General features: G+C 42.2%; 1 protein-coding gene and 1 long non-coding RNA gene across 7 annotated transcripts in view; one reads left to right on the top strand and one right to left on the bottom strand.

The window, feature by feature from the left end:
• Positions 1 to 26,477, top strand: part of CSGALNACT1 (chondroitin sulfate N-acetylgalactosaminyltransferase 1) — a 379,255-nt gene that overhangs the window by 51,661 nt on the left and 301,117 nt on the right. Inside the window, exons 1-2 of one of the 6 annotated variants that reach the window (XM_074384019.1) lie at positions 11,511 to 14,240; positions 15,929 to 15,997. The exons of the other annotated variants lie outside the window; for them this stretch is intronic. The gene's annotated coding sequence lies outside the window, so the exon portion shown is untranslated. Of the gene's footprint in view, positions 1 to 11,510; positions 14,241 to 15,928; positions 15,998 to 26,477 lie in introns of those variants that run through there. 6 annotated transcript variants of the gene reach the window in all.
• Positions 11,165 to 11,474, bottom strand: LOC141580857 (uncharacterized). The gene is made up of 2 exons (XR_012513252.1): positions 11,333 to 11,474; positions 11,165 to 11,287 (listed from the first exon to the last, which is right to left on the bottom strand). It is a non-coding gene; the product is annotated as an uncharacterized LOC141580857 (long non-coding RNA).

Below are 26,477 nucleotides of genomic sequence, written 5' to 3'. Positions count from 1 at the left end.
CATCCAGCCATCTTGGCCTTCCTCTAGGTTCTAGAAGTCAGCAAGTACTTTCCAGCCTCAGGAGCATTTTCTGTTTTCTCTGTAGGAACCACTTCATTCTCTCAGTTCATTCTTCCTGAGAGAAGCCTTTCTTGATCATCCTATCTAAAACAGACTTCCACCCTTCACCAGCTAACCCAAAACATGACATCCTATTTACTTCCTTTCTAGCCCTAGAGTGATCTGAAATCATCTGTTAATTAGTTTGCTTTCTATTGTCTCTTCCTCCCTTCACTAGAATATAAGCTCCTTGAAGGCAGGCCTGGTGCCTAGCATAGAGCCTGGTATAATACATAGACATAACATATTTGTTAAATGAACATGAATTATGATATCAAGATGCATTAAAGAGATACTGAGCATAGGCTCGAGTCCTTTTTCTAAGACCTGGAGAAGAGTTAACTTCTTTGCAGCATAGCTGTATCTACCTCTTGGCAAGTATTTAATCAGAACACAGGTAGGCAGCACGTTCTTGAATCCCTGTCCCTGTTTCCTGATCTTGCCCTCAGCATCTCTAAATGAGTAATAATAATAACAAAAATAAAAATACAGACATGAATATGTATATGATAATAGCTTTAAGGTACATTCATGTACTTTATCTAATTTGATCTTTTCTGTGAGATGGGGATCATCATACAGGTGGTGAGATAGGCTCTGAGCAGTTAAATAACACATGCAAGTCCACATATGTGGTATGTGATGGAAACAGAATTTGTACCTCTTCGGGACACCATGAAAGGGATGTCAGAGGGCATCAGTTTTCAGGATTAGGGAGCACTCACTTGCCCCTCCACTCAGTGCTGACAATAGCACTTTTTCCTCTTGAAGCTCTGTGCTCCCATTGGTTTAAACAGTCCCAGAGAATGGACAGAACAGCCAGTGGAATGGGAAAAGGATGGAGCAGTAATGAGGAGGCAGTCTTCCCCATCTCCTGGTTTGTACATTTGGAACCTGGTGCTGAGTCTTCAGCTCATACTTGCTGAGTTCTTTTAATGTAAGGGTTCATACATACCTTGAGGATGTGACCTCCCTAACTCACTGTGACTCAGCAGGCAGCTGGTTTTGTAGCTGAGTACTTGGAGCTATGCAGCTGTATTTCACATGGTTGGCTTATGAAGACAGCCTCCCCTCCACAGGATGCCACTGTGACTACCCTACTCATAGCAGACCCCATGTGAGTTTCAGGAAAATATGCTAAAATTTAGAGTAGCTGTTAATCAGTGAATCAGTTTCAACATGCCTACTGATGACAGAGATGAAAATACCCTGCCTTGACGGGCATCCCAGATGATGCAGTGGGCTCTGAGGCTGCTGGAATGCCCCACAATTGAGACATACGTGCTATGCACATTTCTTTGCATATAAGAAGTATTTGCATAATGTCACCATTAGAACATCAAAATATAACAGGGCAATGTGACCAGTTACCTTGACCTCAAAACCAAATTAAACCATTGTCCTCTGGTTTTATCTAATTTCCCCCTCCTTAGCACCTGTCTATGTTCCTTTCTCTGCTCAGCTCATCCTTTCTCGGGGTGGAGTGGCAGTGTAATTTTTGTTGTTTATATCTAATAAAGTTTTTTTTTTTTTTTTTGAGATGGAGTCTTGCTCTGTCATCCAGGCTGGAGTGCAGTGGCATGATCTCAGCTCACTGCAACCCTCACCTCAGCTTCCTGAGTTCAAGCCATTCTCCTTCCTCAGCCTTCCAAGTAGCTGGGACTACAAGTATGTGCCACCACACCTGGCTAATTTTTGTATTTTTAGTAGAGACAGAGTTTCATCATGTTGGCCAGGCTGATCTCGAACTCCTGACCTCAAGTGATCCACCTGCGTCAGCCTCCCAAAGTGCTAGAATTACAGGTGTGAGTCACCACACCCGGCTTTATATCTAATATAGTTTTAAGGATATTTTTTGTGGATTAAAAAAAGCATGTTAGTTAAACATACACTGTTTAATCTAGTCTTCCATTGTTGAGTATGTTTGTATGTGGTCCTTGAAGAGGATGATTTAATACCCTGATTGGCCTGGGACAATCTCAGTTTGTATCACTGGTCCCAGCACAGTTATTAATAGTGAATTCTTTTACTCTTAGACATGTGCTGGTTTGAATGATAAATTGTAGAGGACATCTACTCAAGAATGATCTTCTCCCTAACTCCTTCCTTTTGATCAATGACTTTAAATAAAAATGGCCCCATCTCTGATATTTTATTACTTACATGCAGTTCTATTCAGGATATCAGAAACAACTAGTAAAGAGGTTGGCTACTGTGGTTTTATTAGGTCCCTTACTTCACAGAGCTATTAATTGGGATTTAGAAGTTGTAATTTGTCATGCTTAATTATACAGTGCTTTTGGATGTAGAACGGCTTGATCTGTCAACCAACCAAGAATTTCCTGGCTTTAGCATCAGTATTTCCATGGACACTTTGGTGTTTTCAAATCCTGTTTAAACTTCATGCTGCTTTTCTCTTGAGCTACCTTCTAGAATTACCTGACTTGGATTGTCTTGGTGAATAGATCAGAAAGGCAGTAGCCTCCTACTAGATGAATCCCTGGGTGCTGGTAAGAGCTCCTGGCCTCTCTCCTTCCCCTGTCTCACATATTATTAATGTTACAGCTTGCCTTATGTGACATAATTTTTAGCTCCAGTACTGTCCTGGTGTTGATTTTGATCAGATATGATGCCCGGGAGGTGCAGTTGCTCATACCTATAATCCCAGTACTTTGGGAGGTCAGGCAGGGAGAATCACTCGAGGACAGGAATTCAAAACAAGCCTGGGCAACATAGCAAGATTCTGTCTTTAAAAAAAAAAAATGTAGCCAGGCATGGTGGTACGTGCTTATAGTTCCAGCTACTAGGGAGGCTTGGTGGGGAGAATTTCTTGAGCCAGGAGTAGCCACACCTGATGCCTGGGGCTTGGGCTTCACACCCAAGGAGGACCCTGCCCTGCAGATGCTCTGGTAACTATAGTAACCATGCTGTAGGTTACCAGAACTTAATCATCTTATAACTGAAAGTTTGCATCCTTTGAGCAAAACCTCCCCATTTCCAAACCCTCTGTTTTTACATAGTAACTACCCTTTTAGTCTGTTTCTGAGTTCCAACTTTTAAAGTATAAGTACCCCACTGCCAATGTTTATTATTGCTGTTTACTTGTCCCCCATTAAAATGATTCCTCTTCTTCCCTTGTGGTTGGAGGCTAAAGAGATGTCCTTCTGGGCATTTTGTGGACTTGGGGCTAGGAAAAGGCACTCCTTTAAACCTGATTCAGTGTTTTCCAGTGTCTGAACTTAGTGCCTGTGTTATTCAATTCCCTGACCTCCTGGGCTGCCGTGGCTCCACTGCTCTCTTAGGTTTTCCCAGCCTCCACCACAGTTTTCCTTTTAGGAAGTAACACTTCCTTTGAGGATGTGGAGAAAATTCTCTTTGGGACAATACAGTTACACATTGAGCCTGGCTTCAGTTCACAAACCACAGGGGCATTGACTGCCCTTTTGTAAAATCCCTTTAGAGCATGAAGCAGAATTCTCCCTAATCTAAATGAATTACTTATGACATTGGGGAAGGCCTGGTGGGTTCACAAAGATGGAAGGCCACACACAGCTCTCCCCTGTTGTCATCTTGCATGCTGTTTGCTTTGTAAGGCCCCTGTATGATTGGGAGCTGGATACATGTATTTTTGTTTTAATTTGATTAGGATTTTTCCATGTCTGGGTTTATTTGTAGTTACTGAACCTCCAGATTTTCTTGCCTTTGTCCTCATGTTGGAGGGGGGGTTCGGGGATTCAGATAACCAAGTAATATAAGGTAATTGAAGATAATTGAGGAAATGAAAGAAAATGAAAATCAGTCATGCCCTGTCATTCAGTCATTGAGCTTTAACTAGCAACATTTTGGAACGTTTCCTTGCTTTTATATTTATGGTTGTATTTATATGTTAAACATCTAATCATAATATATAATGTGCATTATATATGAAAACTTTACTCATCCCCTATTAAAATGATTCCTCTTCTTACTTTGTGATTGGAGGCTAAAGAGATGACCTTCTGGCTGTTCTGTGGATTTGGGGCTAGGAAAGGCACTCCTTTAAACCTGATTCAGTGTATTCCAGTGTCTGATTTTAGTGCCTGCGTTATTCAATTCCTTGACCTCCTGGGCTGCCGTGGCACCATGAAACTTTAGCATTACATTTTTTCTCTGGATTTTTTTTTTTTTTTTGGAGACTGAGTCTCACTCCGTTGCGCAGGCTGGGGTGCAGCAGTGTGATCTTAGCTCACTGGAGCCTCCCCATCCCAGGCTCAGGCGATCCTCCCATCTCAGGCTCCTGAGTAGCTGGGACTATAGGCATGCACCACCATTCCCGGCTAATTTTTTGTATTTTTTGTAGAGATGGGGTTTCATCATATTGCCTAAGCTGGTCTTGAACTTCTGGGCTCAAGCAGTCCTCCTGCTTCAGCCTCCCAAAGTGTTAAGATTACAGGTGTGAGCGCTGTGCCCAGCCTTCCCTGGACTTTAAAATTCAAAAGATGAGCTTTTTCCTTCTAAAACTTTTTCAAAAACATGTCATTGAATGGATACATAAAATGAATTAGAAAGTAATTATTGAACATTTAAGTTGTTTACAATTTTTTTCCTGAGTTAATGGAATTCTTGATGTAAGTCTGCATAAATCACTACTCCTGAGTTAGTATTCTTAAGGTAGAATTACTGATTTTTCTATTTGTTTATTCTCCAACTTGACTGAAGTATAATTGACAAACATTATATACAGTTTAGGTGATGCTTTGGTATAGGTTGTGAAATGATTACCATAATCAAGCTAATTATCACCTCACATAGTACCTTTTTGTGGGGCAGATACTTAAGATCTACCCTCTTAGCACATTTTAAGTGGGCAATACATTTATTAACTGTAGTAACCATACTGTAGGTTACCAGAACTTACTCATCTTATAACTGAAAGTTTGCATCCTTTGAGCAAAACCTCCCCATTTCCCAACCCTCTGTTTTCACATAGTAACTACCCTTTTAGTCTGTTTCTGAGTTCAACTTTTAAAAGTTCCATATTGAAATGAGATTATGCAATGTTTTTCTTTCTATGTCTGTCTTGTTTCACTTAGCATAATGTCCTCCAAGTTCATCCTTGTTACAAGTGGCAGGATTTTCTACTTTTTGAAGCTGAACAATATTCCATTGTATTTATAGATCACATTTTATCCATCCATCCATCCATCCATCCATCCATCCATCCATTCATCCATCCATAGGCATCTAAATGGTTTCCATATCTTACTGTGAATAATGCTGTAGTGAACAGAGTACAGATGACTCTTTGATCAAATGATTTTATTTCTTTGGGTACACACCAGAAGTGAGAGTGCTGGATCTATAATAGCTCCATCTTTAATTTTTGAGGCACCTCAATACCGTTTTCCACAATGGCCATACCAATTTATGTTCCTAGCCGCAATGCATATGGGTTCCCTGTTCTCCAAGTCCTCGACAACACTTGTTATTTTTGACTTTTTCATCACAGCCATCTTAAGGTGTGAAGTGATGCATGACTGTAGTTTTGATTTCCAAGAAATTTATGTTTAAATTTTTGAAAAGTCTTAATGGTACTTCGGAAAAATTCAAAATTTCTTCTCCATCTAACAATATAATATGGGCCTGGAAGGGTATGTGATTCAAATGCCCTGCTACCTTTCTTCCCTCCCCTTTGGTAGCACATTCGTTTAGTGCCTTGTTTTTCCAGGAACTGGGGGAAGTAGAAGAGAGGACAGGGGAGGGAGAAGAGAGTAAGAATGATCAACGGAATTGCGTAATTAACCATCAAGCTTGGTCAATTCAGAGCATACTCATTCTTTCATTCATTCAAAACTTTAAGAAGTAAGATCTCCCATATGCAGTTTAGTATGTTAGTCTCACTGAGGGCTGGAAAAGCAAATCAGACATAGATGAGGCCCTCAAGGATCTGACAGCCCTCAGGAAAGACGTAACTACCAGATATCCATGTATACTATGAGGACGAGGGAGGAAAGCCAGTGCACGGGCAGTTTCCTAAAGAACACTGTTACCTGTAACTAGCTTTGTAGAGAACTAAACTTGATCACATGTATTACCTGGTTTAGAATATGTTGTTTTGAGTGAATGATAACTTTGTGTCAATCACTGAGACCTGCAGACCATATGAGGATTCCTTGTATTGATTAAACTTTGTGTTACTAAGCAAGGTGCTGTGCAGTCAGTAGCAACCAACCCTCCAGTTACCTGAAGGTCTTAGAAGCATTAAAAACCAAAAGAGGTGAGCTGCCGGAAGTTGAGGGGGCGCGGGTGCTAGGCTATGCTGATTCCCTTGGGGGAGACCCTGAAGTGAGAGTGCTGAATCTGTGGTAGTTTTTCCTTCTGAGGAAGGAGCTTTTCCTTCTGAACTAGCTCAAGGCAGCTCAACCCTTGTCCAGAAGGAGTCGTTGACATGGCATGTGACTTTCGTTTTGAGGATGAGGTCTGGTGTGGACACGTGGAGCTGGGGAAGAGAGGATGAGTGTCTAGCCAACAGAGTGGTCTGTGACAAGGGCTGAGATGGAGCATCCCAGGTACATGCAGGGGACGACCAGCGCTTAGTTTGGCTAGAGGGTTTGGCATAGGAAGGGGAGTGCTAGAAAGGTGGGAGAGGAGCTGGGAGCAGATGCAGGTTACAGAGTTTGGATTTAAAAATTTTAATTAATTTGTTTTAGAGACATGGACCCTGTCACTTAAACTGGAGTACAGTGGTGTGATTATAATTCACTGTAGTCTTGAACTCTTGGGCTCAATTTACCCTCCAGCCTCCCAAGTAGCTTGGACTACAGGTGTATATCCAACTAATAAGAATTTTCATTAATGAATCAACAAAGCTGCTTTAAGATGAGTATATCTGTGTTTCTTAGTTTGTGCAGTGTATATTAGTTTGTTATACTCGATGTTATCATCTTGAGTGGCAAAATTTCTTGGTCTCCTTCCTTCATGAACTCAAGATGACTGCTGCAGCTACAGCCATCATTTCTGTCTCAATGGCATAGAGCGAAGGACCGAAGGTCAGAAAGGTACCCGCAAGCTGAATAAGCTCCCTTTAAATTCCTTCCTGGAAACTCCACCTCAGGACTTCCGCTGACATTTCATTGGCTATCCCTGTTTTCAGTGGATGTTGAGAAAGGTAATTTCTCCAGAAATTTTGCACCCCTCAAAACTACAAGTGTTCTGTTACTAAGAAAAAGGGAACGATGGACGTAATATGGGAAACTAGAGGCCACTGCCACCCTGCAGGAAAATGACCTCAAGGGTTTCAAAGAATTGCGTAGAAGTTGATTGCCTTCTCCTAGGCAGACAGATTTTGGTGGTCTATTTGTTTCACTCTTAGCATATCTTAAATTTTTGCTTTTAAGAATTTTGTTCAAGAGAGGACAAGTACAGAAAGAGATAGGAACATAGGATGTTTTGAGTTCAATCAATTGTAGGTGCAGGTATGGAGGAAAAGTCTTGGTCTACACTCACAGACACCCCCATGGATCAGGCACTAAGCCCATCCCAGTTAATGGTGAGGAAGGCTGTATCATATGGTCTACATCCTGTCTATCATATTTCCACCCATAGATACTTCGACAATAATATAAAAAACACCTTAGTACCATCATGAGAGGCACAAAAGGAAGGTTATTAGCCTGATTCTGTAGATAAGGAAGATCACTGGGCCAGGTTTATTCCTAAGGAAGGGCACCGTGACAACATGTTATAATGACTTCCTAACTTCAATTCCGAGTCAAAGTTGGAAGCAAACCCCTGAGTGCTGTCTAAGAAGATCACATACCCAGAAGTAGGAGGTTTCGTGTCTAGGCCCAGTAAACAATGTATATTATTAAAGAAATGTGACTTAACATTGTGTGCCTTGCTTCTTATTTTAAAATGGGAAATAATACCTACCTGAGTTCTTTTAAAAATTGTGGGGAAATGCACCAAACATAAAATTTACAGTGTTAACAGTGTTGAAGTGTACGATTCAGCGGCCGTCGGTACATTCACATTCTTGGGTGACTATCACTGCCATCCATTTCTAGAACTCTTCATCTTGCAAAACTGAAACTGTGTATCTACTAAACAAAAATCCCTTTTCCTCGTTAACCATCCCCTGGTAACTGCCATTCTGCTTTCTAGCTCTGTGGATCTGACCACTTGAGGGACCTCATGTGAGTGACATCATATGATATTTGTCCTTTAGTGATGGGCTTATTTAACTCAGCATAATAACCTCATGGTTCGTCTGTGTTATAGCATGTTTCTGAATCTCCTTCCTTTTTAGGGCTGAATAATATTCCATTGTATGGTTAGAGCATTTTGTGTATCTATTCATTAGTTGATGGACATTTGGATTGTTCCTACCATTTGGTTATTGCAAATGATGCTACTATGAACATGGGTGTACAGAAATTTCTTTGAGATCCTGCTTTCAGTTCTTTTGGGTATACATTTGGCTCTGTGGGTTCTGCATCTGTGGATTCAATCAATGTTGAATTGAAAATATTTGAAAAATAAAAACAAGAAAAATAACAATACAACATTAAAAAACTAAAACTAAAAATCAAGGCTGGGTGTGGTGGCTCATGCCTGTAGTCCCAGCATGGCAGGCCAAGGCAGGCAGATTGCTTGAGTTTGAGATCAGCCTGGGTAATCTAGTGAGACCTCATCTCAAAACGAAACAAGACAAAACAAAACAAAACAACAACAAAAAAGAGAAACAAAGAAAGAAAAAAACCCAATATAATGCAACAAATATTTACATAGTCCTTACATTGCATCAGCTATTATAAGTAATCTAGAGATGATTTAAAGACTGAGAGAGGATGTTCCTAAGGTCACATGCAAAACCTATGGCATTTTATATAAGACACTTGTACATCCAACGATTTTGGTAGCTGTGGAGAGTCCTGGAACCAGTCCCCAGCAGATAACGAGGGAGGACTGTTTACTTAGAAATGAAATTGCTGGATCATATGCTAAATCAATGATTATTTTTTGTGTGGTATCCATTTTCCTTTCCATAGCAGCTGCAACATTTTGCATTCCTACCAGTGATTCACAAGAGTTCCAATTTTGCCAACATTTGTTACTTTTTGCTTTTTAAAAATTAGTAGCCTTCCTACTAAGTGTGAAGTACTTTGATCAAAGTTTTAAAGCAGTATCAGCAGTGCCTCCGGATTAACTTATTTGAGAATCACTGCTCCTCTGCTAATTCTTGTGCCTTCATGGGCAAGTTACCTTAGCCCGGGAGACTCCATGTCATCTTCTGTACAATGCAAATGTCTATAAAACAGGACTGTTATGGGTATTAATGAGCTTATGCTATGTGCTTATTCAAGTATTAATTTTATTTTCCCATAAAAGCGAAACCATGAACAAGTGTGCATAATATTAATAGTGAATATTCTCAGTGTTCCTACCTGTTGGTTTCCTCCCATATCCTAACCCCAAACAGTTTCCAAAGTGTATGGTGGAAAGAGCATGGGTTTGGGAGCCAGAAGGCAAGGAACTGAAATCCAGCTTTCTGACTTTCTGGTTGAGGGACCTTGAACGATTTTCTTATTTTTTAAAATCTGTATGAAAGGTGTATCAATGGGCACCTCGTGGGCTTGGTTTGTCCAATGACTTCTCTCTGCAGCCTGCTCACTTCCCATTGACTCTTCAGCCCCTGCAGTGGGGCTTCCAAGAATACCAGTGTGACCCTTCTCACCATGACTTTCTCACTGACAAATCCGAGGATGCACTTGCTTGACTTTTGGGCAGCATTTCAGTGTTTACTTCTCTGTTCTAGATCTTCCTCCTTGCTTCCTGGGATCCCATCTCCTTCCCCTTTTAATATCTTTCACTATCCGATTTCTCAATCTCTTCTATTTCACTTCACCCTCTCGGGGTCGGACATTACCCACCGCTTAACTCTAATGACTTTCCAATATCTATTTCTAGGCCTCTTTTTCTGAACTCCAGAGTCCTCTTTACCACTGCCTCCTCAGCCCCCTCAAGTCCACATGTCCCACAGTGAACTCGTTACCTCCGAATCTGCCTGGCCCCAGCAAGGGCCCTGAAGCAGCTGGACCCACAGCATGTAGCTTGCTGGGTGCCCTGTCCAGGGGAGCTCTGGGTTACTCACACCCTCGCTTCCCAGCTAGCACTTGGTCCATTCTCTAGATTTTTCCCAGCCATTTATCTTGCTTTTCTTCTGTTTTAGCTCTGCCCAGCCCTGGGATTTGGTGCCCAGTCATCTTACAAGGGGAATGGCCAGACCTTCCCCAGGTGCTAACATTACTCGTGGTTCTGTCTGGACATACTCCCTGAACAGCTCCAAGCTGTTCTTCTGCCTGAATTTCCATCACGGTGATCAGTCCCACTGTTCATCGTTTGTCAAAACCATAGACCTGGATGTTATTGTGGACTGCTTCTTGACCTTGCAACCCTTAGTTCAGGGTCACTAAATGATGAAACTGCTTCTATGGCTTCCAAGTGCTCACCTCTGCCATGTCTTCACTACCGTTTTTCCTTTTCATGGTGGTCATCTCTCTCCGTTGCCATTTGCCTCTTATTTGGTCTCTCTGTCTCCATCCTTGACTCTTTCTGGCCGTCTTCCACTCTCCTACTAGATCTGACAATGCTCTCACCTATCTGAAACTCACATTTCCCCTTCTTGTGAGAATAAAGGAGAAATTCCAGTGGATGGCACACACAGGCCCTCCTGCCTTGCAACCCCTCACATTTCACTTTTGAGCCACACCAAATTACATAGGGTTGCTTTTCATGCTAGTATTTGTTGGCATGCACTGTTTTCTGCCTGGGAGGCTCTGTATTTGTCTTTCTGGGAAATGCCCACTCAGCATTTAAGATTTAGCACCGTCAGAGCTTTCTCTGTAACAATGAGAATAGCCAACACTTGTGTGTGCTTCCTGTGTCCCGGCCACCGTTCTAGACGCCACACATGAACTGATGTGCTGAATCCTCACAACAACCCGGTGTGGTACCTGTAGGTGGGCACCATTGTTATTCCTCTCATTTAACAGTTGGGAAACAGAGACATAGAAAGGCTGAACAAGGGGACAAAAAGCTCACAAACACTCTACACAATTTCAGAAGACGCATTGCAGGGGAGAGAGAGACTGAGATGGATCAACAGTGTGCTAGGGTCTTGGTGGACGCATTCCTGGGGGAGGTGGAGCTCTAAAGCCTGGTGGAGGGGGTCTCTTTCCCAGAGGGGGCATACCTATTGGCGTCCCTCGAGCAGGGGGAAGCCCAATTGGTGGGCCCATGGGTGGTCTCATACCAGGTGGTGGAGCCATAATGCCTGGAGGTGAGGTTGCTCTCCCGACAGGTGGGGGTGGAGTCCCCCGTCCTGGTGGGTACTGTGTTGGGGCTCCAGCAATGCTGGCAGTCGCAGCAACAGCAGCAGCTGCTACAGTGGAAAGGCTAAATGTCTAGTCACACAGCTAGGAAGTGGCAGGCTGGGGTCTGAAACTGGGGAGCCCCATTCTAGGGCTTGGGTTCATGACTATTGTAGCAACTGTGGTTTTTCAGACACAGGTGGCTGCTTCCTCCTTGCACTTCCCTGCCCCTACCTGTCTTTATGTACATCTCCGTCATGGCGTTTCATATGCCCTGTTCCAATTATGTATTAAATGTTATAATCTCCTGCTAAACAGTGAGCCTCCTGAGGGCAGGTCTGCCTTTAATTCATGCTTAAATCTCTGTAATGAAGAGTTGGTTGGTTTCAGTGTGGATGACATAAAAAAATGTAACACATATTATCTTGCTTTACTATAAGATACTACAGTGGTGTTTTGGGCAAACTGCATAAGATATAAGTTGGAATGGGGACAGAATCTTTTTCACATTGTCAGGTTCCCAAGTCCTGATGGCAGTGACCTAGACTGCTGGATATCTGATTATTCATGATGTCCTGGAGAAAGGCAAAACTCAGCCATAGCCATAAGCATTCCTGTCTCTACCTTTCTTTTTTCTTTAAAGACAATTCGTAGGACTATGTCTACGTAAATGTTTTTGCTACTGGTCTTGGGTCTTTAAAGTCTTTAAAAATTTATATTCAGAGTGTTTTCCTGTTTATTTTTCATTTTATTAAGAAAGAACTATAAATAAACCTTAACAATACCATCACTTTTCATGCGCTCTAATGGCGTTGTGACAGGATGATAGCTCGTGTGGTGTAGTGTTTGATTTTTTTTCTTCCTCAAATGCTGTAGGGCTCGATCATTTAGAAATATTACAAAATATCCTACACTGAAGGATAAAGCTTTTGACTCCACAAATTCTTCAACAACATGTGCATTATATCATGTGAAAGCTTAGTAACTTCTGGAGGCTTTTCTAAATTACCCACGTTCCTTTGTCTTGACATGGTTGCTTTTCTCTTAAATTCACAATCTCTACCGCAATCTGCAATGCAGCCTCTAAAACGATGTTAGAAATTTAAACTCCATGTTTTTATTTCATCATGCTTTAATTTTACTTTGAATTAAAATATGCATTTTTAAGGTTATTTTCCTGGAGTCAATTGGAGCATTTTAGGCTTCGAAGGGATATTTGATATGATTTAGTCCAACTTCCTTGTTATAAAAGGAAGAAGTTGAGGCCAGGAGAGAGATTATGAAATGCTCTCTGGCCACACAGCTAATTAGTGGCAGAGCAGAGATAAGACTCAGGATGAGACCCACAGGCTACAATGTACTATTTATTTTCCCCTCAGAGGTTTTTGAAAATGAAACCATCCAGGAACGAGTGAGAAGACCTAAGAAAAGTCCAAACTTTAGTTTTTGTTTTTTAAATTAAGGTCTTAAAATTCAAAATCTTTCCAATTCTGTAGAAGCTTGAAATTAAGTCAGTGGTTTTAGGAAAATAATAACCATGCACTTTGAAAATACATTGAATTTCGCATTGATATGAAATTATATAGGGAGATTTTGTTGGAACTTAACAAGATTGTAAACAATGTTGGGTGCTGTTCAAATCCTAGAATGTCTCAGCATCCAAATACAAAGTGAGCAGAGGAGGAGCAAGCTATAGAGGGGGGGCCTGTGCTGGCCCGTGGCTCCTCAACATCTGCCCCCATGTCTTGTTGAATGGAAAGGGTCTGGGCTCTTTTGCAGACGTGGGGCTTCTGTGTGCTGTCTTTGCTACACTGGCAGTATGGGACACATTTTTTGGGGACTTATGCATTTGTGCATTGGATCCTTTTAGAAAATAACCTGCAATGCTGGGCCTATTTTTTTCCTTCTTTTTATTAACAGGCTTTTCCTTCAGGTAGCTGCCTGAATTTCCTTAAGGGCAAATTGGGAATGGCTGAGGAACTAAAGAAGGGCTCAGAAGCCCATTTTAAAGTAGTTGATCAATTCTAGAAGTTTACTTAACATTTAAGGGAACCCATGCCCTTTGTTATTCTAGAAAACCTCGCAAGCACTAACTGAGTATGTCCAAAAGCTGTAGCGCAGTATGCAACATGTATAAATATAGTGTTTGTGGGCTTAGGAAAGCCATGGTGTTTGCCAGTCCTGGCTCCTATCCTAAGTCAGTAATGCTGCAATCTTCATTATGTGCAATTGTCTGTTTTTTTTTTTTTTTTTTTAACTTTTTAACTTTTCAAAAACTTAAAGGAGTCAAGCTAAGATTGGTTCTTAAGGATAATTCAACAATTTATTTTGGAATGCAAGACTTGAAATGAGGGCAAATCTCTCTACAGAACAAGATGCATCCAGGGAGGACTGTCATTATACTGTACTTACTACACTTATGTGGGCAGCTGCCAAAAGCATAATCATTTTCTGGAACACTGTGTTCTTGCTTTAGTTTGTACATCTGTTGTATCACTGTAGCCAAAAGGAAGTGGAAAGTTGTGAAAATATCAGGTGAGTTTGGGCCAGTTATTTCAAGTCACAAACTTCCTTTTGCTTGATTGACTTAAATATTCACTTAATGTTATATGGTTGGTCCAGGAAACATTTTAAATAGAAAATATGTATTGAGATCCTCAGAGTGTGTGTTAACTTATTATGGCAAAAACCATGATTATTTTTGTACCAACCTAATAGTTTCCGAGTTCAAGAAGGGGGAGGTGGCAGATACCAGTGGAGAGTGGCTCATCCCAAGAGAACTGGAGTTAGGTGAGTAGTATTGAGTCTGGTGGTCAGGGCTTGGGCTGCTGTCAGCGCACCGTTGCAGGAACTGGTATCAAAACTGGTTGATCACAAACAGGTAAGAACTAAAGCTCTGTATGTGAACAGGGGCTCCCCATAGACAGGTCGGGAAAAAATCTTGGATAGGGAGCTGAGTCAGTTGGGTAGGTTTGAGGTAAGGTGTGATCAAGATTAAAGACATGAGAGGAGGCTGCATTAGTCATGACCCATACAATAAAAATGGAGCACTTTAATATAAGTAGTTAGTTACAAAGATCTTTGGAAGATATGAAAAGCCAAATAGAAGGTAATAAACTCACACAGATATTAACAATATCAGGAAATTGTTACTGTGACAAAGGCTGGTAGAATAGAGAGAGTTCTTCACCAGAGGTGAAGAACTGGATCTCCATGGGGCTGTCCAGAAGCACCAGGGACTGTAGAGGGAAGGTCTGTCTGCTGGGAGTTGGAATCATGGAGAAGAAAAAGCCACTGCTGGAGATACCACCCTGAAGAGAGAAAGGAAGGGAAGGAATTCTCTGGCTTTTTCCTCTCATTCTCCAGTCTTTCACTTCAACCCAGCTGGAGCCAGTTGGCAAATGAGCCTGGAAAAAGGAATTTGCAGGTGAAGGATAGGGAATGGGTCAAAGGGCAAATAGGCAAATGACTGGCACACAGGCACAAGGCTGGGCCAGGAAGGGAGTGAGATTCCTCAGGGGCTAATAGGGGCTGGTGGCCTCATGGATTTCACTGGGTAGCAGAGCAGGTCTGTGGGAATGTTGAAGACCTCAGAGCACCAGATGCATTGCATTTTCCTGGGCTTCTGCCGGTGCCCTCCGAGAGTGCTTCCTATGCCAGGTGACAGTGCTTATTCTCCAGCCTGTTGGAAGCTCAGCCAGATTTGCGGGAGGATAAGGATCTAGGCACTCTTTGATTTCTATTGCCACATGAAGTCTCAGCAGCTAGACTTTTGTCCAGAGCACCACAAAACCCTCTTTAAATTGTTGAAACATTCTGGATGAATGATGAAAAATTTCATTACCATGAATATAAAATTAAGTTCTGTATTAAGAAAAAGCTCAGTTTCTGCCTTTATGTCCTGGACGGCCACAGAAGCAACAGCCTTCTGAGTTAGTCACATACATTTTCAGCCAGGAATGAGGACATCTCCTTGTTCCTCTTCATGTCATTCAGTAAAGAAAAATCATCATTTTCATCATCCCCATTATCATCATCATCACCATCTATCTCCCTTGGCATGAGCGTAGACATTGAACACACCAAGTAGAACGTTGTGTTATCTGCATTGCAGAGAAGGGAGGAGCTATTTGTTGCAAAGGTAACTATGGTTTAAGACAGTAGCTCAGTGGTTCTCCAACTTTAGTGTGAATCAGAAGCACCTGAAGAGCATAAAATAATTGCAGGAGGCTCCCTGCAGCCCCTTAAATCCTCCACTCCATTTCTGCTTTAGTAGATGATGTGGTTTGGCTGTGTCCCCACCTAAATCTCATCTCTAATTACAATCCCTATAATCCCTGTGTGTTGAGGGAGGCACCAGGTGGGAGTTGATTCCTCCGTGCTGTTCTCGTGATAGTGAGTTCTCAGGCTCTCTGATGGTTTAATGAAGGGGTTTTCCCCATTTTTGCTTTTTCTTTCTCTGCTGCTACCTTACGAAGAAGGATGAGTTTGCTTCCTCTTTTGCCGTGATTCTGAGTTTCCTGAGGCCTCCCCAGCTATGCAGAACTGTGAGTCAGTGAAACCTCTTTTCTTTAGAAATGACCCAGTCTTGGGCACTTCTTTGTAGCAGTGTAAAAACGGACTAATACAGTAGGTCTTGGGATCGGGGTGGGGGGAGGGGGGCGGCTGGGGCAGGTGGAGATGTACATTTCTGAAAAATTTCTAGATAGTGCTGTTGCTGCTAGCCCAGGGACACACTTGGAGAACCACTACCTCAGTGTGTGGCTCTTACAGTGTTTCAGACAGATGTAGTTAACTCCAACTTACAGCAGAGGATCTGAGGCTTAAGGAGGCCAAGTCTAGTTCACAGCCACATGGCTAGGAAGCAGTCATGGAATGTCACTGCTTGGGTCAGCTGTAGGTGTTCCCTATGCCATCTGTGCTTGAAAGTCAGGCCTGGGCCACTGTCAGGGCCGTGGAGCTGCAGGACTTGGTGCTGTCTTACTTAGTGGGCCAGGCTGTTAACTACCTATGGAATTAGTTGTTTGGTCTAACAGCCATAGTGATTTTCTTAAATTTTTTTTGTAATGTGAAAGCAATAGTTGGGTTTCTGTTTTCCTTTTTGTTTGGTTAGTGGCCTTTTCCCTTTTGGTTCATATGACACAGCTAGCTGAGGTTGCCTGTGTTGTGAAAAGCAGTGAGATCTAGAAGCCCTGCTAAGCGGCATTCGGGAGGAGACCTGTGCACGGTCAGCTGAACTCCAGGGAAAACTGCCCAGCAACCCAGCTTGACCCCTTGCTTATCACCTGGGGCCTGGGGCGTTACCCCCACACTCAGACCTAGCTGCTTTCTCCTTTGGGTGTGGCCTCTTACGTTGCCTGCATTTCGTTTTATGATAAGCCAAGGAGACTTTTTATTTTTGATTCCCTTTTTTTCTTTGAGTTGGGGTCTGTCTCTGTTGTCCAGGTTTGAGTGTAGTGGTGCAACTACTGCTCACTGCAGCCTTGAACTGCTGGATTCATGCAGTCTTCCTCTCTCGGCCTTCCAAAGTGCTGGCATCATAGGCGTGAACCACCATGCCCAGTGTCATGGAGATTTTTAATAAGCCAATCTTTATTCATGGTTGCTGTGGTTATTGCCAGTGACCTTCACAGAGTAGTGAAATATTTTCTTTATCCCTGATCTAAGATATCTTTAAAAAACCCCTAATCTCCCAAATTACCCATTGAGCAAAACAGTCCTTAGGAATACCTAGGGCTTGGAGGATAGAAAGGGTGATATAACACATCCCATCCTTTCCTGCCGGGTTTCAATCACATATTATTAATTGAGAGTATCATTATTGCTCCACCTGCAAACTGCAAATGTAAATTCCAGCCATGTATTTTTAAACAGCTCTATTATGATCAAGCAAATTTGAACTTCTCATGCAGTTTATTACAAGCGGCTTTGATTATAGAGGGAAAAATCTGTTTTATATGTGGTTTCTATTTTTTCACTTCAGTAAGCTGTAGTCAAACTCTGAGTTGGGAGAAACATGAGCTATTTTACTATTTAATAGTTCTAGACATCATACTTGTAGTAGCTTCTATCATTTTTTTTTTCTTCGCAGAAACAGAGTGTTAAGGCTCAGAGTAATGGTAACTATGTCCTAGGAGCTAAATTTTTACTAGAAATATTGAAGAATTTATAATAGTATAGAGAATTAATCTGGATAATAAAGATTTTAAGATAGCATTACTTGGCTATAAATGCAGTTACTTTTGCCTTCTGGAAGGAAAAGAGGTAAAATTGTATCTTCTGTTACTTTAGAAATTGATTCCAAAAGTATTCATGTATTAATTGCTCACTCAATATTATGAAATATATTAGAATATAACTGCTTGGAACCTTTTCTGAAAACAGTTTCATCCAGATTCCACTAAATTTATACTTGCAGTTTTTCAGTGGTCTCTACAATAGTGTTATTTGATGCATAAGTTCTGTTAAACAAAATTTCAACACATTTAGTTTAAAACTTTAATTGGCTTTAATGATTAGTGATTGATGAACTGGGCATCATTTAATCTACAGATTAAGAAAAGTGTCAATAAGGCGTTGGCGGTTGGCTTTATAAGGTGACTTGATCAGGAACAGGAAAACAGCATATGCAAACAACAACAGATTGTTAATATCGGGTTACTCCACTTCACTTTCCTTGTAAGAGTTAAAGCAGAGGGGACTTCCTTATCATGCTAAAACTGGCCTGTTTGGGGATTTAACGATCATTTCTCTTGATGTCTCAGGTCAGATAAACAGTTTGGTTTTGGTTTGGTTACGTGGAACTTCAGTATGAATGACTCCATTTTGGTTAAATTTGTTGGGGCTTAGAGCAGGAGCTCAGTCTAAATCAATGGCCTCCCATAAATCTTACTTAACAGTTTAATACATAGAAAATTCTCACCATCTTTCTCATATAATTTTTCAGCAGAAACCAGAATCTTTTATAATCCTGTATATCAGTTATTTAATGCTGTATAGCAAACCTCTTCATAACAGTGGCTCTAAACTACATGAGGTATTGAACAACAGTTCTATACAACAGCTAAGAAATAGGCAACTTGGGCATGGCTTGGCATTGAAGGTTTGTGTTCCATGCATTGTCAACTGGGACCATTCAAGGGGCTGGAGAATCCACTTCCAAGAAGGCTGCTCAAAGGGCTGTTGACCGGAGCTCAGCTGGGTACAGGGCCAGGAGTCCTGGTTCCTCTCCAAATGGCCCTCTTCATGCAGGACACTCCATGGGCTGTCTGGACTTTCTTCTACCATGGTATCTGGGTTCTAGTAGTGATTCTTCCAAGAGAACCTGATGGAGAGCTACAGTACAGTCTTTTATGACTTCGCCTTGGAAGGCACACGACATCCCTTCTGCTGTGTTCTACTGGTTGGCTCAGACTGCAGAGGAGGTGGGTAATAGGAGATAGATTAAGAGGAGTATCAAAGAATTTGATATGTTTTAAAATTGCCATACTCCATTGGAAGCCTCTTGTTAGTGTTTACCCTAGCCAAACGATGGCTTCTAAATGAAAGACTTGATCACTTGTTGCTCAGGTGAGACTGCACTGTTACCCATAATTACATGGAAATGCATGGCTGTACATCCATATAGGAATCAATGTTGGCACAGTTAGGTGAGTGCTGAGCAGTGTTTGTCAGCTTTGGACCATGGTGGATGTGGAGGAGCTTGGCCAGGCCAGTTTTATTGGGATGGTAGGGATGGAAGTCAGACCTTGGGGCTGCTGGGAACAATAGATACGGAAGCCCCAGGTGTAGATGATGCTCTCGGAATGCTTAGCTGAAACAAGGAGGGAGAAGGACATAGTGGTCTGAGAGAGCTTTCCTGTTCCTATTTGTTCTGCGTTTTTTTTTTTTTTTTTTTTTTTTAAGATGAGAGAATTTGTGGGGCAAAGGCAAGGAGCCAATACAAATTATAAGTTGGTGTTGTTTCTAGTATGTATGTGACATAATATCTCTTCTAGATTTTACACACACAGGTCCCAGCACAGCACATATACAGTGGATACTTGTTAAACATTTGCTGTTGAACAAAGGAATTCCACCTGTAGACATATGTCACTGGGCAATTTCCCACCACCTGTGTGACCTCCTTCCTTTCCCTTCAGGGTGTGGCATCTTGTCTATTATTTAGTTTTACATTAGACCAAGGAGATTTTTTTACAAACTCAGTCTCCCAAGTGGATGGATGCTGCAGCAACGCTGGTGATGTCCTTATAGGTATGAACTGTTCTCTTCACCCTGATCTCAACGATCTTAACCAATCAACTCCACCTACTTTTTCAAATTTCCCATTGAAGAAAGCCCATAGGAAGACCTAGGGCTTTAAGAAGGGTCCCACCAATGTCTGCAGGGACCAATTCCTCATAGTCGGAGTTGTTCACATTCAGGGTGCCAGCTGGCCATGTGTAAAGTGGGAAATGAACACTCCCTCAGAGGGATGTTTTGATATGAGGGCTGTGAGATTGATTACTCCTGTAAAGTGCATTATAAATAGCAAATTGTACCTTGCAAACCACAACGCTGATGAAAGAAACTGGTAATTCGTTGTCCTGTAGGTCAGTGTGGGTGTTTACATTTTCAGAAACTTGATTTTTTTTTTCCTCTGAGGATCATATAGTATCTGCTTCAGTCACTTTTCCATTTTTGACTTCTCTAAGAAATTGGCCTAGAAGTGTCAGCCATTGAAAAATTGCAAAAATTTTTTGCTTCATGATCTGCAGTTGTAATAGACACAGTAATAATAGTACTGTCTGTTTTCCCAGGGCAGTTACGGGATGGATGGTAGCATTCTCTGGGGTTGTTATATTTCTGATTCCCTCCCTGTCCATCTTGTGTTCTTTTATTCTACCTAGGTACAAGGGAAAGGTGGTGAAAAGCTCCAGTCTGCAGAGGAATTAAAGTTCTACATGGCCAATGTTTATGCACAGTGTGTTTGCTGTTACTGCAATTTCGGGGACTTGCCTTCTCCGTGTAGTCTTGGTGGGAGGTAGGCATTAGCTCTGGCTGGGCACAGACATACCTCCCAAGACAGCCAGGTGGGTGCCTTTCCCTGGAACTTTGAATCTGGAGTGAGCAGTGCAAGGAGGAAATCTGGTTAGAATGCATTGGCAGCTGCTCCTGAGACCTGGTGGACTTGCCTGAGCCTCTTGCATGCTGTCTCCTATGGATAAAGTGAGAGTGATGTTTTGCTCTTCTTACAGGTTTTTTTTTTTTTTCTCTCCTAAGCTGGCAAGTGTTCATTCTATCCCTTGTTACCAAGAGTCCTGGCTAATAGTGAGGCCACCCTGTGTGTCCCCTGCATTGCTGTGTGTTTCTAACTCTCTCATTGGCTCTGATTTTGGGGCATCCCTGTCAGTCCCCTGGCTGGAGAGCAAAGCAGACTACTGAAATTTCCTGTCTCCATCAGCCAAGGTTGGTTCACTGGAGAAAAAGAATTGTGCTCTTGACTGTGCTGTGTAGTGCTTGCTGTAAAAGCAGCTATCACTGTAATTTTCATACTTGAGGAATCCTTCACAGTCCACCAAGAGTGTGTATGTGATTATTTCAACACATGAGTACGGGTAGATAGCACTACGCAAGTTTTGCAAGGATCACATGGCCTCAATGAAGTTAAGACATTTGCTCATGGTTGTATGGCTACTAACTAGCAAAAGGGGAACTTCGACTCAAGACTCCTGACTCCAAAACCACCTCTTTCCACTCCTTCTCATTGGTATGTCAAAGTTAGCCTGGTGGCAAAATGTCCTTCCTTGAAATTCCTGCCTGCCACATTCAGAAAATGACAATGTCCTAGAAGTAGGATCTGTGCCGAGGGAGGGACCATCCTTCCATCTTGTCTGAATCCATCAGGAGAACCACCAATCCATAATAGCATGAGAACCCAGCTCTCAAAATCATAGGGAAGTTGCTAGTTCAGGGCACTTTACTTTGAAATTGCTCTTTTTAAATAGCCGTGTAACACTAATTTAAGAACCAGTTAATGCTAATTAGGATCATACTCAAATAATTTTTTCTTGACTTTTTTTTTTTTTTTGAGGCGGGGTCTTGCTCTGTCTCCCAAGCTAGAATGCAGTGGTGCAATCATGACTCACTGCAGCCTCTAGAAACCCTCCCATCTGAGCCTCCTGATTCGCCAGGACTCTAGACACACACAACAACGCCCAGCTCATTTTTGTAGAGGCAGGGTTTTGCCATGTTACCCAGGCTCGTCTTGAACTCCTCGGCTGAAGGGATACACCTGCCTTATGTGCTCATTGCTGATAAGATAGAAACTACAAACAAAAAAGCGAAGAGAAAACTCCTATTATTTTACCAACTGGTAATAAGCACTTTAACATATATTTTTCAGACTGCCTTTCTGTTAGATTTTTATTGCCATCATTGGGTACTGTTCTTAGCTTTTTTACATACCTGATCTCATGCTTTTCCAAATCCAAATTTTAAAGTTTGTGCTCTTTACTATAATTATAAATGTACCTGTTATAAATGTATAGTTATTTAATGAGAACTTACTAATACAGGTTGAGAGCAAAATCTGTGAGTGCTGTTACAGTAGAAAGTGTGGGAACAAGGTTGGATCCAGGTTTTGTGGGAGTTGAAGTTGACACAATTTTTTTTAAGAAATGAAGTAAAGCATATAACATGGATATGAAATTAGGTGCAAAAGTGAGTATTAGAATGAGAAAATAAATCTGAACAAAACTGACACTTTGGAGATTCAGGTTCTTAATTTTCTTCTGAGCTCTTTTTGGGCAGTTGGCCAGAAAGGCTTACATGCAAAGACCTTCAGATCCAAACCTGGCTTTTCCTCCCTTTCCAGAACTCTGTGCTTTCCCAGGGGCAGCACAGGGAGAGGCCCTGCTGTTTAAACTACCTTGGCCTCCCAGGAGGAGTGGGAGGCAGGGTGGCTGGATACCTTCATGGAGAAAGCCCTGGATGCCAGGGGAGTCAGGATGGGGAGGAGACATCTCTTCCTTTTTTCTGTTTTTTCTTTGGAGCTGAGAATCCTAGGGTCATAGGGAGTTACTGCAGCAGAAGTGAGATAATTCCTATCCCACTCCAAAATATTATAAATATTTACTGGTATTTTATTCTCATAATCTTCTGTTTAATCTTTATTTGATCTACAGTCTCATTTGGTGAATGTTTTGGGGAGCCAATTAGTTACTATTTTCCAAATCTTAACCTATTCCTTAAATACCTTTGTTAATGAATCTACCTCTTTCCAATGATTTGAGATGCCACCTTTACCATATATTAAATTATTTATTCTTAGATCTGTTTCAGAATTTTATCTTGCATTAATGTGCCTGTTTGTTGCTAGGTTATTACTGAATCGAGTTTCACTATGTAATTTTGTTTGTATTTTTTGTTTGTTTTGAGATGGAGTCAAACTCCATCACCCAGGCTAGCGTGCAGTGGTGCAATCTCTGCTCACTGCAACCTTCACCTCCCAGGCTCAAGGAATTCTCCTGCCTCAGCCTCCCAAGTAGCTGGGATTACAGGTGTGTGCCACCACAACTGGCTAATTTTTTATAATTTGAGTAGAGTTTCACCATGTGGGCCAGTCTGGTCTCAAACTCCTGACCTCAAATAAGCTGTCCTCCTCAGTCTCCCAAAGTGCTGGGATTACAGACATGAACCACCATGCCTGGCCTTATTATGTATTTTTATATTTGGTAGAATGTGGTCTTGTCTTCTCCCCCTCGATAGCTTTTCCTTAAAAAAAAAAACTTTTTGGACTTTTCTCACATTTATTACTGTATGAAAACTTAATCATTTTTGCTAAGCTCTGAAAAAAGTCCTTTCGGGATTTAATGAGATTAGTATTCATTTTAGATTAATTTCTAAAGACCTGAGCTCTATATAATAAATTGCTTTCCAGGTATACGGTCTGCCTCTTTATTCCATTTTCCTTTCATGTGCTTGGTAATTTTTTGTGAGTTTTTGGCAGATTTATAATGTTCAGTCCTAGGTAGCTATTTTTAAAATCTGTTATGAAGGGGTTTGTATAGCCCTCTTCCACAGTCTTTTCTAACTGGCTGCCGTTGGTATATAGAAAGGCTATTTTAAAAAAAATCTTGACACCTTACCAAACTCTCAGTAATTCTAATGGTTTTTCAATTGTCAGAGCTTTTTTGCCTTGCTTCTACCTTCTAAAACCCATTTTTAGAGTGGTTTCTGACGACCAAAATCCTGATAAAATGCCATGATAGCTGGCCCCTAGGCTGTGGGAGTGGCAAGGGTCATGAGGCTGTGGGCAGCCTTCCTAATCATAGTGATTGTGGTTGAGCAAAGTTGAGTAAAGGTGAGGCTGCCCAGACCTTGTAGAACTTGTTGCACATCGTGGAAAAGCCTGACAAAGTGTGAATTCCATAGCACAGATTCAGCTGTAGCACAGATCAAATCCTATCTCCCGATCTGACATTTCACTCCATTAGAGTCCTGTGATCGCACGGAGCTGCCTATCTGTTTCCCTGTCCATCCTGTCTGGCAGTGGTAAGTGAAAGTCCCAGGGTCATTTAAAGGGATGCTTTATTCAGGGTGAACTTGTTCTACCTGCTCTTCGCTGAATGAAGGACTGCACCAAACTGAACTAGCCATGGATAAGCACAGATGATTGGTATTTCATCAATGGTCTTGGGTGTGCTTGACAGTGGTCTGTCGTCGGACCGATAAAGGCTGCTGACTGCGGTGTCCTGGCCCTGAACGGAGAACAGGATAGTGTTATCCCTTACCTGTGCTAGCTGGAAGGGCTGCTTAAAACCAGACCTCAAACTTGGGAGGCCGGGTGTGTCCCGGAATCCATAGCCTTGTTCACGCTGTATGGTGGTGTGGCACGGAGGTGAGTAACCCAAGACCTGTGTCGATGGCTTCCTTGTGGTTTCAACTGTTGTTTCCTGAGTATTTTTTTACACAGTCTATGGGCTCTAAAGTCCCAGTGTTCATCAGTGAGTGCTCTTGTTGGGTGGAAACTGGGGGAGCAGAGCACTGACAACAGAGATGGCGAAAGACCGGGCAGGGGTGACAACAGGAGTCACCTTTTTGATCTCGTGTATGGGTGAGCGGGAGAGAGAAGTTTACTAGGTGTGAAATTTGGGGGAACATTCTGTTTGGGGAGTGCTGGAAGCTGTTTTATTTCTAATTAAGAAGAGCCCTAGGAAGGAAAGTAAATGAGCTTGCCAACTCATTAGCAAACACTCTGATGAGCCCTTCTGGGCACATTGCCTAGTGGCCCAAAGCAGAGGGAGGAGAGACAGGCCCACTCCTAACATTTCCTGGGCCTGGAGTAGGAGTACAAACAGAGGCTCACATTCCATGTGTCTAAGTAGCTTTTTCCAAGTTTTAAGTCAAGCTCTCTAAAAATCAGGTCTTAAGCTGCTATCTTGGTAAATACACACCTTCACAACAACCTGGAAGCCAGGTTCCAATTTAAAATTCCCAGACTACTCATTTCTTGTCCAAAGTCTTTCTATGGTACAGACAGACATCCCTGGCCACAGGTCCCAAGTCTGTTTACACCTCTGCAAACAACCTCTCTTATGCAAACTGGGGAAATTCTTCACCCTTGAGAAAATGGACCCTGGCAGGTACTGCAGCAGACCCCAGGGAGACCTGGAATGTGACCCAGAAGGGGGGATGTATCTAGGGGGGCATATTTTGGGGGCCCTGTGAATTCTTTGACCCATGACATGGTGTGGTTAGAGAAAGTGTGAGCAGTGCCTTCTGAGCATAGTGCCCAGGGCACGGGCCCAGACTCTGGCCCAGCCTGACATTTCCAGGGCAGGGGACAGAGATGGGAGGAGTTGAGGGAGCAAGTGGGAACTTGAAACCACATCCAGGACAGATGAGGTGCTGGAAGGGGTGAGGTCAGGTACCCCAAGCGTGGGAACCCTGGGGCATGCCAAATTAGGGTTTTAGAAATGTCCCTTTGCTACTTCCGGATTTGGGCAGTATGCTTACAGATTTACCACTTGTCTGATGCAGACCTGGGAGATGTGTCTTGCACCTGCTCTGACCTCTCTCCTTCCAGGTCCCCAGTTCTTCTTTTTAATGTGGTGCTGGCGCTGATGACAACAGAAGTCTGTGATGAAGGAGCCAGCGATGGGGATGGGGAGGCAAAGGACAGATGCATTGCCTCCCTTTGCCTCTCCCCTTCTGCTTTTGTGGATCTGCTGGTATGGTTCTCATTCTTTGCCTCAACCTCTTGTACCCATCCAATTCCTGCCCTTCTCCTGTTTCCGTTATTTTCTGTTCCTTTCCTTGGTGGCTTGGCAGGGGCAGTGGGGGCTCTCCAGGGAGGCGGGAGATACTTTCCTTGCATCCCAGTGACCTTCTATGACCTTGTTATAGTGGTAAGGTCATCCCTTCCTGTCTTCAGGGGATTGATTCCAGGAGTTCTGTGGATACTGAAATCTGTGGATGCTCAAGTTCCTTACATAACATGAGTAGTATTTGCATGTAACCTACACACATCCTTTGTATACAGTCTACACAGTCATATGCTGCATAGCAGTTTTCCTCAACAATGGACCATACATACTACTGTGGTCCCGTAAGATAATGGGACATACATAGAAACCTGATATATGGCACTAGATATTGGCATTGCAGATGGTGTTGGAATATTTGTTTTTCCACTTGAAAAAATAATAAAATCTAATACCATGTAGGTTTCTGTGTGTACACTCTGATGTTCACACAATGATGAAATTGCCTAATGATACATTTCTCAGAATGTACCGCAGTTATTTTGTGACATTTGACTAGTTTAAATCATCTCAGATTACTTACAATAACTAATATAATGTAAGAGTGATGTAAATAGTTGTTGTACTATATTTTAAGTTTGTACCATCTTTCTTTGGGGAGAGTGTGCAGTGTCTTGCTCTGTCACTCAGGCTGGAGTATAGTGGTGTGATCTCAGCTCACTGCAACCTCCTGGGTTCAAGTTATTCTCCTGCCTCAGCATCCCTTTAGCTAGGATTACAG

Source organism: Saimiri boliviensis, chromosome 13, assembly GCF_048565385.1.
Source record: "Saimiri boliviensis isolate mSaiBol1 chromosome 13, mSaiBol1.pri, whole genome shotgun sequence".
Taxonomy (NCBI): Eukaryota; Metazoa; Chordata; class Mammalia; order Primates; family Cebidae; genus Saimiri; species Saimiri boliviensis.
The sequence above is the reverse complement of the archived record's forward strand: the minus strand, read 5'-3'. Positions and strand labels throughout refer to the sequence as shown.